This window comes from Petaurus breviceps, unplaced genomic scaffold (assembly GCF_028583685.1).
Source record: "Petaurus breviceps papuanus isolate PSGF00001 unplaced genomic scaffold, PetGlider_PUasm1.0 224, whole genome shotgun sequence".
Lineage (NCBI taxonomy): Eukaryota > Metazoa > Chordata > Mammalia > Diprotodontia > Petauridae > Petaurus > Petaurus breviceps.
Genome location: NW_027185887.1, coordinates 11,306,046 through 11,313,217, shown reverse-complemented (window position 1 = coordinate 11,313,217; position 7,172 = coordinate 11,306,046). Strand labels below are relative to the sequence as shown.

General features: G+C 39.0%; 1 long non-coding RNA gene across 1 annotated transcript in view; it reads right to left on the bottom strand.

Annotated features, from left to right (window-relative positions):
* The window catches only part of LOC138166546 (uncharacterized), a 9,733-nt gene extending 2,604 nt beyond the window's left edge, over positions 1-7,129 (bottom strand). Inside the window, exons 1-2 of the long non-coding RNA XR_011169619.1 lie at positions 7,008-7,129; positions 6,672-6,731 (exon numbers count right to left, since the gene is read on the bottom strand). This is a non-coding gene — a long non-coding RNA (uncharacterized lncRNA). The remainder of the gene's footprint in view (positions 1-6,671; positions 6,732-7,007) is intronic.
* Between the last annotated feature and the right edge of the window lie 43 nt (positions 7,130-7,172).

The window sequence follows — 7,172 nt, the reverse complement described above, 5'->3', positions numbered from 1 at the left end:
TCTTTCTCTCTTTCTCTCTTTCTCTCTTTCTCTCTTTCTCTCTTTCTCTCTTTCTTTCTTTCTTTCTTTCTTTCTTTCTTTCTTTCTTTCTTTCTTTCTTTCTTTCTTTCTTTCTTTCTTTCTTTCTTTCTTTCTTTCTCTTTTGCCTTTTGGAGGGCAATCGGGGTTAAGTAACTTGCCCAAGGTTACACGGCTAGTTTTTTGGGTGTGTGTTAAGTGTCTGAGGCCTGAATTGAACTTGGGTCCTCCTGTCTCCGGGGCCGGGGCTTTACTCACTGTGCCACCTAGCCTCCTGCTCTGTCCCTTTCTTGTTGTTTGTTTATGGTTGAATTAAAAATAATATCTCCAATCCATGGTTTCTTTGAAGGAACATTTTTAAAACATGTTTTCATTCTGTGGGGGTTAGTTCAGTTAGAGTTAGATAATACAATTCACAAATCTATTTAACCAGGCACTTGGAAGTTGAATTATTTCCCAATACTCTGAAAGTGAAGGGAGCTACTGTAAACCTTTCCTTGTTTTGGAACACTCATTCTTCTCTCAGGATATCTCAAAAACCATATATATGACCACCTGACATATGGAAGAGTGAGGGTGCTGATAATAATCCCGTATATTAAACGTTAGCAAAGTTTCATTTCTCTCTTTCTTTCCATTTTTAGATAAAATAAATAGGGGTAGCTAGGTGGCACAGTGAATAGAGCACTGTCCCTGAAGTTAGGAAGACCTCAGTTCAAATCCGGCCTCAGACACTTGACACTTAGTAGCTGCATGACCTTGGGCAATTCACTTAACCCCAACTGCCCTGCCTCCCCCACTCCAAAAAAGGCAAAATAAATAAATAAATAGAAATCCTAGTACTTTCTTACTACTTTCTAAAGGTTCCTCTCCTAAATTTCCTGGGTACACTCTTACCATTTTGTAAATTACTCCTATGGGCCTCTCTCATTACCATAGTCACATTTATTAGTTCATCAAATAAGATAATTGATCAAAGGATTTAGAACTGGAAGAGACCTGAGAAATCATCCAGTCCAACCCCTTAATTTTACAGATAGGGAAAGTGAGGCACATGAGGCTAAGTGACTTCCCAAAGTCACATAGGTAGTAAGGAAAAATGTCTGGATTCGAACTCCATACCCCGTTTCAAATCCAATGCTCTTTCCACTCCAAAATGCTTCTCCTTTGAATTTATTTTACACTCAACCCAAAGAGCCCTTGGCCAAAGGAAAAAAAAAAAAACGACCCACCCAAAACCCCAGAATTTATTTTTAAGGGCAGTGGAATTGAACAGAAAGACCACTAATGTGGAGGAAGGCCAGTGCTTAGGATCCTGGAGGCAATAAAAAGTCGGTTAATTTCAGACTTCCACCACACATTAATAGCCTCAACTTGTCATTAACCAGTAGTCATTTCTGGGTTTTCCTTAATGAAGCATTTTGTACAACAAGCAATTCCCTTCCTCCCGTTTATTACAGTGACCACATCACAGTCTGTTCCATTTGTACACCTCTCCAAATGCATTAGTAAGTGGTGCTGTTTGTTGTTAATGACCAGTAATGGCATTTCAAATAGTGACTGAGTGACTAATGGCTTTCACAATCAGTTTCAATACAGCCACTCACTGTGGTTTTCCCCTTCTGGAGGATCAAAGCCAGTCCCTAGTCTTTGATTATTACTGAAATTTGAAGGAAGAAGTAGTCTAAGGAGAAGCATGTAATGAGTCCATTGGGGAGGACTTTGAAAATCATATAGCTGACAAACAAGGAACCTTAAGTCACAGAGGGTAAAGGATTTACCAAGGCTAAAAGAACTAATGGTAGGGCTACTATGAAGCTAGGTCTCCCCACTGCCAGGCTGGTGATCTTTCCATTATATTGTATTGCCTCTCATTTCCAGGTAGTTAAGTTATGAGACCTGTGTGGCTTAGGGGTAGAAGAGAAGCCAACAGAGCTTACCTACATCTTGTTTGTCTAGGATCAGCTTTGATAGTGAATATGATTTTAATTGCCTTAATATCACTAGAATACTTTTGCTTGTTACAAGCAATTTAAATGTATACGTGTACAGGTAAGCACTGTAATCTTTTCTATAAATAATGACAACACATGCCTTCTTTTCCTAAAACAGAATAAAATTTTATTCTTTCACACTGAAATCATGTGGGAAATTTACACAAATGGGCTTCTTGGCTCCCTTAAAGTTCTGATAGGATTGGTAATCAAGTCTGTTTCTCCCTGTCCTTTCTTTATTTCTCTCTACTCTTGCTACCTTTCCTTCAGGTTCATACAAATAAAGGCAGCTGCCCCATATTGTGTGGCTCCATTAATTACTGGGGTGGCTAAGTGGTTAGAGTGCTGGTCCTGGAGTCAGGAAGACCTGAGTTCAAACCTAGTCTCAGATACTTACTGTGTGACCTTGGGCAAGTCACTTAACCCTGTCTGCCTCAGTTTCCTCATCTGTAAAATGAGTTGGAGAAGGAAATGGCAAAACTGTCTTATATTTTTGCCAAGAAAACCCCAAATGTGGTCATGAGGACTCAGACTCTAATGACTTCAGAACATATTCAGGTGATTCTCTGACTGCTTACTGCGTGCTTTAACCACGTGGTAAAAAAAAAAAGTTTTGGTTGATTGCTGAGCTGGAACTGTGAGTGCATACAAATAGCACTAAACAGCTACGGCTGACTTTTTCTCCCTGGCTTTATTTAGGGGAGGAGATAATAATTGCTTTAAGTCTCTGGGTAAGCATCCAGGGAGAGAGAGAGACAGAGAGAGATTTATTTGGTCAGTTGGTGCTTTTACCAAGAACTATTACTTTTGGCTCAAGCAGTCAGTCAAAAAGGCCTTTTGTCAGTGCTTATTAAGCAGGAAACAAACAGTCATTGAATATCTATGCATGCCCCTAACATGGGAGATGGCTTCTGGCAGAGCATGCCGAACATGTTCATAAGAACTGGGTTCTCAGGGGCGGCTAGGTGGCACAGTGAGTAAAGTGCCGGCCCTGGAGTCGGGAGAACCCAAATTCGGTTCAGGCCTGAGACACTTAACACCCACACAAAAAAATTAGCCATGTAACCTTGGGCAAGTTACTTAACCCCAATTGCCCTCCAAAAGGTAAAAAAAAAAAAAAAGAACTGAGTTCTCATTGGCCAGTTCAACCAGTTACATGTGACTCACTAGATTTTAGTTCATTTCCTATTTCTAATAATTTTGAATAAATAGTAGTATATGACCTCCTCAAAGAAGGCCATGCTATGCTCCCTATATTGTGCCTCTTAAGACCTCACTGGAGATCTTCGAGCAGATTCTGGGTGACTATTGTCATGCATGTGACATATCTTCCTATCACCTTGTAGATATCATTTTTACTACTAATAAATCACAGTAAATCTTATAAATGTCTTGTTTCCAGGTTTGGAAGTAACATAGAGAATTTATTATATGCCTTATGTGACCAATAGTTCAAAGCCTATTTGCATAAGGCTCTCTTTTGTTGGTGGAGAATTATTGCTCAATGTTCCACCCTTGCATAAGGGGCAGAATAGGTGAGAATTTAGGAGAAGAGATCCTGGTCCTTTGGCTTCCAGTTCTAGAGAAAGACTCTTTTTAGGTTCTTGAAGGGAGAGAAACTCTGAGAAGAAGGTGACATGTAGAGGAGTCAGCACTGATCACATCCCTATTGCCAGCTTACTACAATAAAGACCTGAGGGAATTTCTCTTTGGGGGAGATCTGGGACTCTCTTGGTTGAGCTAAAACATTTTGCTCTCAATAGGAAAGCTCATTCACTCTGTGCATTGTTTAGTATGAGTTCTTAGTAGTATAAGTTCTTAGCAGAAGTTCTACGATTTCTGTTTGCTATTGGCTTGGATAAATGAGTTTATTTGATATTCACTATGTGTGCTCATTTTGGAACTGGCATTTGGTGGGGAAAGAGCTGAGCCTTGGATATACAGTTTGGGGTTGGACTTGCTCATTATGGGATAGCAATCAGGAGCTCAGCTTGAATTTAAACATTATTTCCTTTGGACCAGGGTGGGGAACCTGTGGCCTTCTAGGTCCTTGGGTACAGCCCTTTGAATCCAAACTTCACAGAACAAATCTTCTTAATAAAAGGATTTGTTCTGTAAAACTTGGACTCAGTCAAAAGGCCTAAGGTTCGCCACCCCTCCCCAGACTAACAATATTTAAGGGAATTGAGAATTTAAGGGAAAGAGTACCCTATGTTTCCCAAGATCTCACTAACTTTGCCCCTCATGCAGAGCTGGAATATTGAACAATCATTGTCCACCAATGAGGAGAGTCTTATGCAAATAGACTTTGAGTCATGGAACACATTTTAAAAAAGTAAGTTATAAGTATTAAGCAATTTAGAGATTCATATACAATTATCTTTTCCCCCCTGTTCTGCATACTGCATATGGGCATTTTTTTCTTTTGGTGTTTAAGTGAATAACAAAAAAAATTTGTTTCTAAAGAAAAAATGTCCCACTTTAGTTCTCGTCATGAAAGTCATTCAAATTTCTTGAGTTTCCTAGAGAAAAGATATAATATCTATTTTGCTTTACACTGCACTTGGTATAGCACTGTCTGAAAACAAGCACTTAATAGAAACTTTGGGTGATGATTATGTCCTGCATCATTCTTTATACAAGCCTTGTTCTCACGCTGGAAGAATGGTTGAACTTCAGAATCTTCTCCTTAATAATTCTGCCTTACCATTTGATGGTTAGTTCAGGACAAAAGGGATAAGTGAATAAACTGATCAAGAAGCTATATTTGACATCTCAACTGGCTCATGTAAGAAGCCATATGGAAGATTAGACATGTCCATCACCACTGCTCAACAAAGTTTTTTTGGAGACAATAAGACAGCAAATATAGGCTATAATGGAAAGAGCACTAACTACACTGAAAATCAAGAGATGAGGCTTTTGTGATCATAAATAGCAGAGTGCAGGATTCACTCGCAGGTCTTCTAATTTCAAATCCAGTACTTCTTCCCCTGTTCCACATTGCCTTTAGACCTGGTTCTGCCATTAACTTGTGGTGTGACAAGGCCCTGAATTTTTCTGAGTTTCAGTTTTCTCATTGTAGAATAAAGGAATTAATTGGTCCACATCATCTCTAAACTATCATCAAGTTATAACATTCTATGATTCTAGTTTTTTTCTACATTAATAAGCTATTATTCTAAAGAATTTGTGAATTTAAGTCTTCTGTTTTAGCCTAACATATATCTATATACACATATATTTAGCCATATATGTATATGCATGTGCACATATATACATATATATGGCCAAAATGGAAAATATATTTTTTGCCTAATACATGGAATATGTATTAAAGATATGTCTAAAACAGAAATACACACACATATGAGAAACCCCAAGATAATAAGGTTAGGTCACATGTAATCATTTTCCATACAGCTTGAAAACAATGGGAAACCATCAACTTATCACTGTGAAAAGTATTTATCAAGCCTCTTGCCAATTTGGTGCTGTATAAAATGGATAAACAAGCAGCTAGGTGGCACAGTGGATAGAGTGCTGGTCCTCCAGACAGGAATACTCCTCCTGAGTTCAAAATTGGCTTCAGAAATTTACTAGCTTACTAGCTGTGTACCCCTGGACAAGTCACTTAACTTTGTCTGAGTTCCTCATCTGTAAAATGAGCTGGAGAAGGAAATGGCAAAACTGTCCTATATTTTTGCCAAGAAAACCCCAAATGGGGTCACCAAAAATAGGACATGACTGAAGAAAATAAAACAAAACTGAGCAACAATAACTGGATTAACAGATAAATTCCCTTGCCCTCCTTGACCTCTAAAATCTACCAAAGAAAGCTAACAAAAAGGGTCCAACAGAGAAAGCAGTTCTGGGCAACTGTACATGGCCAATGTAAGTGTCCCATTTGAGATTTTTTACTTTATCTTCCTACTCTCCTTTACCATTTCATGATTCTAAAACAAATAACAAATTCTATTTAAAACATTACTTAGGCGTTTTACAAACTGTTTCTCTTATAAAATAATCTTGTTCTTGGTCCTATACACTAGTATCAACAAGCATTTATTAAGTCTAAGGCACCATGCTGGATACAAGTGCAGAAACAAGAACAAGACACGCCCTGACTTCAAGGAGCTTATACAGGAAAATAACACACACACACATATTTTTGTTGTTGTCCAGTTGTGTCCTACTCTTCATTTGGAGGTTCCTTGGCAAAGATAATGGAGAGGTTTGTTATTTCCTTCTCCAGTTCATACACATTCATACACATAGCTAGTAAATTTCTGAGGCAGGGTCTGAAGTAAGGAAGATGAGCCTTTCTGACTCCAGGTACAGTATCCATGGTGGCCATTTAGAGATGCCCATACACATAAACGTAAATGCAATATATGTGTGTGTTTATATATATTTAAAACCACCGCTGTGATTTAATTGGTGTGAGGAGCTACCAGTGAAAAGCTTTCTGTACTATCAATGCGAATTTTAGTTACTTGAGTGGGGCACGGAAAGATTAAATGTCTTGTCCATGGCTATTATAGGTCTGAATCAGAACTTGAACTCAGGGCTTTCACACTCCACTGCCAGCCCTCTATCCCATTACTCACTACCTCTCAAAATAAATACAAACACCAAAGCACCAGATAGAATACCAACCTCTGGCGGTCAAAGTGCAGTTATGCAGCAGGTATGTGTACTGCGTGCTGATATCCAATTCTGAGATAAAGAGAAATTGTGCATGATTAGTATTAGTGGGTGATCAGTGTGTTTTATTGATCTCTCTGCAATTGCAACTAAAGGGAAGCAAAGTTTTAAAAGAATGCAGCTTATAGAAACTTGGACCCCAACTTTTTGTAAGTTAATGTGGCATGATGGAACCAGCACATAGCTTGGGTCAAAATGATGTGTTTTATCCCTTCTGCAGGTCTTAATTTCCTGCAAAATGTTCTGCAAAACAAGGGGATTGATGGAATTATAGCACAGGTCGCTTACATTGTTAACTTCCTAGGCAGGCAAATTTGGAAGTTCAGAAAAAATGGGCGTGGACCTTCATCAGATCGCTCAGGTTCCAGCTGTAGCTCTCCAGACTACTTCGCAACCCGCATGCGTATCCGCGGCCAAGGGGAGGGGCCGAAAGGAGAACGAAGCCGTGAAGGA